Source organism: Acinonyx jubatus, chromosome D3 (assembly GCF_027475565.1).
Source record: "Acinonyx jubatus isolate Ajub_Pintada_27869175 chromosome D3, VMU_Ajub_asm_v1.0, whole genome shotgun sequence".
In the NCBI taxonomy this organism is placed as follows: Eukaryota; Metazoa; Chordata; class Mammalia; order Carnivora; family Felidae; genus Acinonyx; species Acinonyx jubatus.
Window position 1 is genome coordinate 41,568,908 of NC_069392.1, and position 9,386 is coordinate 41,578,293.

Sequence of the window (9,386 nt, forward strand, 5' to 3'; positions counted from 1 at the left end):
TAAACAAGGACTGAGAGATTCTGTTGCTAGTTGACCCACCTTACAAGAAACACTGACAAAAATTCTTTATACTAAATCAAAGAGCCACCCATGCATGGGTGGCTCAGTCAGTTAAGCATCCAACTTCAGCTCAGGTCATGATCTCACAGCTCATGAGTTCGAGCTCCGCGTTGGGCTCTGTGCTGACAGCTCTGAGCCTGGAGCCTGCTTCGGATTCTGTGTCTCCCTTTCTCCCTGCACCTTCCCCACTCATGCTCAGTCTCTCTCTATCTCTCAAAAATAAAACATCAAAAAACAAACACACAAACAAAGGATGTCAGCAATTTGAAACTACGTGAGAAAAACAAAACGTGTGGATAAAGGCAATTTTTCTGTAGGTAATTATAAAAGACAGTTTAATTGCATATTTCTTCACTTAACTATATAATTGTATCACTGGGCCTTATTATGTATAAATGCAATGTATTTGACAATTACAGCACAAAAGAGGTGGGCAAAAACAAAACTGTATTGATATAAGAAAATTACACCAGATGGTAACTCAAAGGCATAAAAAGAAATAGAAAGACCCATAAGTGGTAATAAAAGGCTAATATAACAAACTCTATAAATATACACATGTCCTTTTTTCTTGTTTCAGCTTAATTTAATTGTAGTTCTTCTTACCATTGAGGAACAAAGAGGTGTTCCCATACATTCCTGTAATTGTAATGACCAAATGGGATAGCCACAGCACTTGCTACATCTGAGAAAGCTTAGCATTTATATTATGTCATAAAAATTTATTCAAAGGTTTATGTAGAACACAGATATCTTTTCCCCCACATTATTCACCCAATTCCTAATTAGCAAGCGTGTTCAGATATAAACACCACATAATTGCAAGTGAATATAGCCATAGAATGGCATTTATTTGGTAAACATTAAAGCAAAACCCAATCATGATTTGCTATCAATAGGACTCATTTTTCAAAGAACATTTTCTTCTGCTTTATCTCCACATATCCCTACATTTAAGAATACAGCATGCTCTCCAGTGGAGCAAGTAAGCTTTCTCCATTGAAAATGGAGAGAATGCCATCAGTCCCACCATGTAGGTTTTTCTCTTAGATCTGATTTTTGTCACAATACACTACTTGTTCCCTATCATAAAAATCTGTCACATGGTGTCATGAATAATTTTGGCTTTCTTAGCTTTCTTTTAACATTATAGCATAATAATTTGGCAGTTTAGACTATTCATAGTTTAGTAAACAATTAAAATATAAATTCTCCAGACTTCCAAAGGAAGAAAAAGTGTACTTAATCTAGAATTCCTCACCTCTCAGACTACATCTAACATGATGGGGACTATAAAAAACATTTATATGATTGTTAGTTCAGCATTTTGCACTTCAGGAAGTCTTTATACACACTTCACTAACTAGGATTTATTGGTATGATTTAAAATGGGTCCCCATGGAGTTGCATGACAAGAAAACACTGGTGGGAAATAGTATTGAGCAAACCAGCGTAACTGTCATCTATTAGTTGCTGGAATCTAGAGATGCACAGGATCCATACACAAAAACAATAGAACCACTGAAGTCTTAATTCTGGGTGTGCATCGAATTAGTTATTGTGAGGCTTAACCTAGGTCCAGTGAGTAGAAGAGAGAATGACTTTAGTGGTGTATTAAATCCTCAGGTGTACATAAGGCAATTGTTAAATTATCATTAATAATGTTCAGGAACTTCTACAAACAGAATATTAAAACTGCATACATCCATATTGCAAAAATCTGTCACCAAAATTATCCCCAGGGACCTGTTCTTTGTTAGACCTACCAGTCTTCAATCTCACCATTTCAATAAGGAGAAATGGAAAAGCCTAAATTTGACAGTAACAGCACAAACAGGATGGCTAAGAACAAAGTTGTATCTGAGAAAGAAAACGGCACTAAATGGCTGATGTCCTCTTCTGGGATGTTCCACCACTAAATTCATCCTAGGACAGAAACAAGTGTTTCTTGTTTCTCCACACTGGTACTGATTGGTTTAAGTTGCCTCGGGTTTTATGGATCAAAATTGTCTCTATTTAAACTGTCCTTGAATGGAGACAATCAAGTTTAATCATTCCCCTCCTTCTTATAATACACATTTTCCAAAAAAAATTTATCTAAAAAGTTCTAATTAAAGTTAATGATAATAACTGCACTTACATTACATGGCAATTTTCCTCCAGTCCCTTAAATGCTTCTAGGTATATGGTAAATGTTTCATGTATTACCTCACTTAATAGTTCAAAACAATCATAAAAGAGAAGTGGTCCTATTTCCTTAGGTTTTACATATGAAGAAAGACTAAGTGACCTGCCAAAAGTCATGCAGCTAAGTGGTGGAACCAAGATCCCCAAACCCAGGCTGTCTGGCTCCATAATCTGCACGCTTACCTTTCTGCTATTCTGCCCCACAGGATATTTAAGCATCATATATTTAACTCTTAAACACAAGATGACTAAAGAAAAAACACAAACACATAAAATAAAAGATATCAAACAGTAAAAGTACGAGAGAAAGAAAACATAAATAGGAGGGTTGGATTTTAGAAACAGACACTATAGAGTGTGTGCCCTCTCCCTCCTCCACTGGTAATGCCTCCTTCTGTCACTCTTGGTGCTCCTTGTGTGTTCATTGGGTGTGGGCCCGGTACCTCATTTGCTGAAGTGGCAGCTGAGACTTCGACACTTGCCATGGCCAAAGAAAAGCCCAACAAAGGAGTTAAGACTAAGGACAACGATCATATTAATTTGAAGGTGGTGAGGCAGGATGGTTCTGTGGTGCAGTGTAAGATTAAGAGGCATACATCATCACTTAGTAAACTAATGAAAGCCTATTGTGAATGACAAGGTTTGTCAATGAGGCAGATCAGATTGCGATTTGATAGGCAGCTAATCAATGAAACAGACACACCTGCATAGTTGGAAATGGAGGATGAAGATAGTTGTGTTCTAGCAGCAGACGGGAGGTGTCTACTAAAAAGGGAAGTTGCTACTTTACTCCAGAACTCTGTTCCTCCAGACCAAGAATACATTCTCAAAGAGAAAACCACAATTTGGTCCCACCACATCCTGATTACTACAGTATAGTTAATTCTTTCATTTCCCCTTCCCCATTCCTTTATTTTACATAAGGTAACTGTGTATGTACACAAGCATATTGCATTTTTTTTAACTAAATGGCCAATGATATGTTTTCATCAACATCACTTGGAGACGGGATGGGAAAAACTACCGGTTCTGTGAAAATACCCCCTTTCTCCATTAGTGGCATGCTCATTCAGCTCTTATCTTTATATCCCAATACGTTATTCTGCTCTCACTGCTTAACAAAAAAAAAAAAGAACAACACAAAAATCCTTGCATACCTTGTTTGATTGTAGAATTTTAAAGTTTTTCACTTATCATTGTAAAACAAGGACAATTTTAGAACGATTTTGTACATAGCTGTTACATGTAGGGCAATCTGTCTTTAAGTAGGGATAAATTATTCTAAAAGAAATGAAATCCAGATAGTTTTCCTTCAAATCAAGAGTCCTTCTGGGTTTTTTTTTTAATATAATTATTGCCAAATTGGTTTCCGTACAACACACAGTGCTCATCCCAACAAGTGCCCTCTCCCTGTCCATCATCCACTTCCCCCTCTCTCCCACCCCCCATCTACCCTTAGGTTGTTCTCAGTCCTTAAGAGTCTCGTATGGTTTGCCTCCTCCCCTCTATGTAACTTTTTTTTCCCCCTTCCCCTCTCCCATGGTCTTCTGTTACGTTTCTCAAGATCCACATATGAGTGAAAACATATGGTATCTGTCTTTCTCTGCCTGGCTTAATTCACTTAGCATAATACCCTCCAGTTCCATCCACGTTGCTGCAAATGGCCAGATTTCATTCTTTCTCATTGCCAAGTAGTATTCCATTGTATATATAAACCACATCTACTTTATCCATTTGTCAGTTGATGGAAATTTAGGCTCTTTCCATAATTTGGCTATTGTTGAAAGTGCTGCTATAAACATTGGGGTACATGTGCCCCTATGCATCAGCACTCCTGTAACCTTTGGGCAGATTCTTAGCAGTGCTACTGCTGGGTCATAGGGTAGTTCTATTTTTAATTTTTTGAGGAACCTCCACACTGTTTTCCAGAGTGGCTGCACCAGTTTGCATTCCCACCAGCAGTGCAAGAGGGTTCCCATTTTTCCACATCCTCACCAGCGTCTATAGTCTCCTGATTTGTTCATTTTAGCCACTCTGACTGGCTTGAGGTGATATCTCATTGTAGGTTTGATTTGTACTTCCCTGATGAGGAGTCGAGTTGAGCATCTTTGCATGTCTGTTGGCCATCTGGGTGTCTTCTTTAGAAAAGTGTCTATTCATGTTTTCTGCCCTTCTTCACTGGATTATTTGTTTTTTAGGGATGGAGTTTGATGAATTCTTTATAGGTTTTAGATACTAGCCCTTTATCCGATGTGTCATTTGCCAATATCTTTTCCCATTCCATCAGTTACCTTTTAGCTTTGTTGATTATTTGCTTTGCAGTGTAGAAGCTTTTCATTCTGATGAGGTCCTAATAGTTCATTTTTGTTTTTAATTCCCTTGCCTTTGAAGATGTGTTGAGCAAGAAACTGCTGCAGCTGAGGTCAAAGAGATTTTTTCCTGCTTTCTCCTCTAGGGTTTTGATGGTTTCAAGGCTCACATTCAGGTCCTTCATCCATTTTGAGTTTATTTTTGTGTATGGTATAAGAAAATGGTCTAGTTTCATTCTTCAGCATGTTGCTGTCCAGTTCTCCCAGCACCATTTGGTAAAGAGACTGTCTTTTTCCATTGGATACTCCTTCCTGCTTTGTCAAAGATTAGTTGGCTATACATGTGTGGGTCCAATTCTGGGGTCTCTATTCTATTCCATTGGTCTATGTGTCTATTTTTGTGCCAATACCATACTGTCTTGATGACTACAGCTTTGTAGTAGAGGCTAAAGGCATATTGTTGTTTAAATAAACTTCTTATTTTAAATGAAAAAAAGGATGCCACACTATAAAGAATGATAAGAAATGTGATATAAAAATTACATATGTAAATAAAATGAATTCTATCCTAAGTTACAAAACAAATACTCAAAATGTTCACCATTAATTAATATCACTTTGTTTCTTAAAATAAATTGCTACATCAACTTTTTATCATCTCTCTTTGTTCAACAAATATTTGGTAAGGTACAAAATGGCACTAAGGGATGTGTGCATATGACAGGAAGGTGTAGGAAGCCACTGAAGCACAACATGGGGTGCCTGAATTAGGTGCCACGTGGTCAGGAAAACTTCCCAGAGGAAATAAAGCACAAGCAAGACCTGAGGATAAAGATGTGTTAGCCAGGTGAGGAGAAGGAGTTCAGAAAAAAGGATGCAGCCTATGCACAGGCTGAGAGGCAAAAGAGAATAATATGCCCAATGAATGGAAACCAAGCTCATAATAGCTGGTCACTGACATACATGTACTTTTTGACCATCATCTTTACTATTTTCCATTTTCAAGGGAGTGTAATGTTGGGAAACAGCCCCAGGTTTGGAGCCAGATGGGGTCAAATTAACATTTGGTTCTGCCACTTAGATCTAATCTTAGACAAGTTGATCAACCTTCCTAAGCTTCAGGCTTATTATTGGCAAAATAGCAATAGCAGCATCTAACTTGGGCATCATTAAAATGTATGTGACTGCAATTGAGAAAATGACTGGTACAGAAACATCAATAAACAACTGTTTCCCTTCCTAGTAAATAAGCATATAGACTACATTTGCCTCAAGCTTTTTGTAAGAATTTGAAATGTTTCTTTGTATTTATGGTTTTGATTTCATGCAACTTGTTTTTTTATTTAATCTACTGTTGTTTTTACCAATTGTGCCATTTGAATACAAACTGGAAGAGATCCTAGAGAATTATCTACAGCTTCCTCAAAGTGGGGTCCTGATTGGGACAGCTGGGTGGCTCAGTTGGTTAAGTGTCCGACTTCGGCTCAAGTCATGATCTTACGGTTCGTGAGTTTGACCCCACATCAGGCTCTGTGCTGACAGCTCAGAGCCTGGAGCCTGCTTCAGATTCTGTGTCTCCATCTCTCTCTGCCTCTCTACTGCTAGTTCTCTCTCTCTGTGTCTCTCTCTCTCTCTCTCTCTCTCTCTCTCTCTCTCTCTCTCTCTCAAATAAAGAAACATTAAAAAAATTTTTTTAAATAAATAAATAAAAGTGGAATCCCAATTACTGACGTTTCAGGCAGGAAACTTTTCACTGTGTAAGATGGTCCTGTGTATTGTAGCCTGTTTTCCAGCCCAGACTGATGACTAGTAACTGCCAGCAAATCCCATCATTGTGACAAATAAAAATGTTCCCTGGGGGTCAGTATCACCTTATTTAAGAACCCACTGATTTCTCCCTCTCTCTTTCTCTCTCACCCTCTCCACCCTCCCCCCAACACACATCTTTTTTACCAATTAAACACCTAAGGATAAAAGGCAGAAGTGATTTCCACAAGGCCAAAAATTAGCTAGTATCAAGAATAAGATTTGCTTCTCTGTTTCCTGATTTTTAGGCCAGGTTTCTTCAGATCCTAATTAGCCCCACACTGTAACATTCCATTAAATTTTTAAACTTCTTAAATTAACTTTTAAAATATTTTAATTTTTTAATTTTTTAATTTGTTTTTTAAATTCATAAAAACTTATTTACCAAAAGGTGTGTGTGTGTGTGTGTGTGTGTGTGTGTGTGTGTGTGTATTTCACTTCACAAATGTTGTATGAAGGGATTTCTGACATAAGGGGAAAGGGAAAGCAAATAGGCCATTTCATCACTCCATTGGAAAGAGTTCAACAACACTGGTCAATTTTCCTTTCAGTGCATTCTGTTGTAACAAAAGATTTCTAAGGACAAGCAAAAACTGTGATAACGTTTGAATTCTCTTTTTCACAAGAATCAGTGAAATATACAATCTCTGCTCCATCTAAACAAAGCTATTCCTGGAGTTAACACTCAATCCAATGGTACCATGGCCTACATGCTAAAAAATTTTACTACAAAACATCATTCCTTAGCTACTGCACAGACAAGTTTTATACATCTTAGTTGTATTAACTTTAACAATAGTTAAATTCCATTCCTGAAGATATAATGCTCACATCTCTCGCCACATGCCATTAGACACAGATCATTATATGTGGCTTATATTTTCAGGAAATTTCACTTCAGGTCTGTATTCTGGGTGCAAGTAACACAATCTGTGTCAACAGAGCTTTTATAAACATCTCTGAACTCCACTGAGTATCTGAATATTATGTGCATGCATTTACTTCTAATCAGATGGCCTGACACAGCTGCCTTTCTCCAAATCCCACAGTCCTGAGCGCCGTGAGTATTCATAAAGGGTCAGTGAACTACAGGATCTGTGGAGATTTGAAGAAGACAGAAGGTCAGTGGTAACTCTGTGAATTTAAAAAAGGATATCAAACTTTCTGTTTCCCCTAAAGACTGAAAAAAAAAGGAACACTTGAATAACAGAATGTTAGACTCAAAGAAAACTGCCCACATTTTGACTCACAACACACTTAAAGGAAAAAGCTACTAAAAGCCACATTTGGAAAACTCTACCTGTAGCATAAGAAAGACCCTGTCTTCTGAATGAGATACTTTATAGGTCTCTTCTTGATCTACAACTCCATGAAACTAACTTCAAGAGAAAATGGAAATCATTTTTTGAAGTCTCAAGACCTTGGTTACTACATCAAGGTAATATGTCCCGGTTTTAATACATATGCAAAGAAAAGATCTCCCAAATTCCTTTATCTACTTTAAACAGATTTCTGTCTCTCATTTGGCTTCTGTTCACTCAATCCCATATACAGCAAAAGTAGAAGTTTAGATGGAATTACTCTTACAATTATATTAATTGTTTTCCTTGCAAGTGTCATTTTTACTTAATATCCCAAATCTAATAATTAAAGAGAAAATATAGCCCTCCTTTCCTTTCCAATAGTGCACTTAACAAAAACTGAGATATTCAAAATGTATATCTCATTTTTATATCTTATGGGTTTTCTTTTAATTTGGTTTTAGGCTAAAAAAAAAAACTGAATTGTTAGAGAACAATTATGACCACAATCCACACAAGCATATTTGTGAAAAGTACAATAGGTTGTGACCAACAAAATGCTGAGCCTCAGAGGTCCACATAGAATGTTAAATACCCTTCTGAAGATACATAACCAAAATAGCCAGGTACATAACTTTTAAGGATACATACACATTTTTAATTTGCCTCACTAGTAAAGAACCATGAAAGTTAGTAGCAGATAAAGGAAATCTCAGTTGAATCATCATTCCGGGGTAGAAAAAGGACATTCTACTTAACAAATGTTTTTTCCAACTTGTAGCACTTCTGAAAATTATTATATCCATGTATCTTTTTATCCATGAATCTTTTTATATTCCTTATTCAACTAAGGCTTCTTATTTAAAAGCATCTCTCCATCTTACTAGAAGAACATTTTATAATTATAACCACATTACCAAAAGCCCATCATGGCTCTTTTCCTTAATATAACCATATCTCAATTAAATATATAAATCCCTATGGCCTGGCAGTTTGCAAAATCCCAAATTCATTCTTTCTTTCCAAAAAAATATATATATTTATATTTATATATATATTTATATTTAATATATATATTTATATATTATATATAAATATATATATTTAATATATATATAATATATATAATATATATATATATCAGTTTCCTTACCATGGCATATGCAATGAATCACATGTGAGACAGCAGAGCCCTCGGAATAATGAGAAAATTTTAAACTACATTCACAGGCTAATTTGGTATCAATTAATATTAAAGAATCTACCTAGAAGATTCACCTCCAACTAATGTCTTTAACCCAGATGAGACTACACTCGTCTTCTTCTAACTTGTTCCTCACTCCCTTTACCATTCTTACTTTTACCTAGATCAAAATACTCAGTTTTGTCTTCCATATTCAGTCCCAAAGTTTCCCTCATGGGCCACCTTATAGATTTTGTTTTCCATTTTGGCACAGACAATGCCCAGGAAAAAAATGACTTCATTGGCAACTTTAGTCCAGCCCTCTAACAACTACAAATCAACACAATATAAACAGCCAATAGTTCAATGAGCATATTTCTATTTGCTCTACTCTAAGTGCTTCACATGTATTAACTTCTTGTATTTCTATAACATTTGCACAGAATAAATACCACTACTCCCTCCATTTTATAGATGATAAAACTGAGACATACAGAACTTAAGAAACTTACCCAAGGTCAGTCAGCTAGGATATAATAT

At 36.3% G+C, this 9,386-nt stretch overlaps 1 pseudogene; it reads left to right on the plus strand.

The window, feature by feature from the left end:
- Window positions 1-2,730: 2,730 nt before the first annotated feature.
- On the plus strand, window positions 2,731-3,016 carry LOC106965768 (small ubiquitin-related modifier 2-like; annotated as a pseudogene).
- The last annotated feature ends 6,370 nt before the right edge of the window (window positions 3,017-9,386 follow it).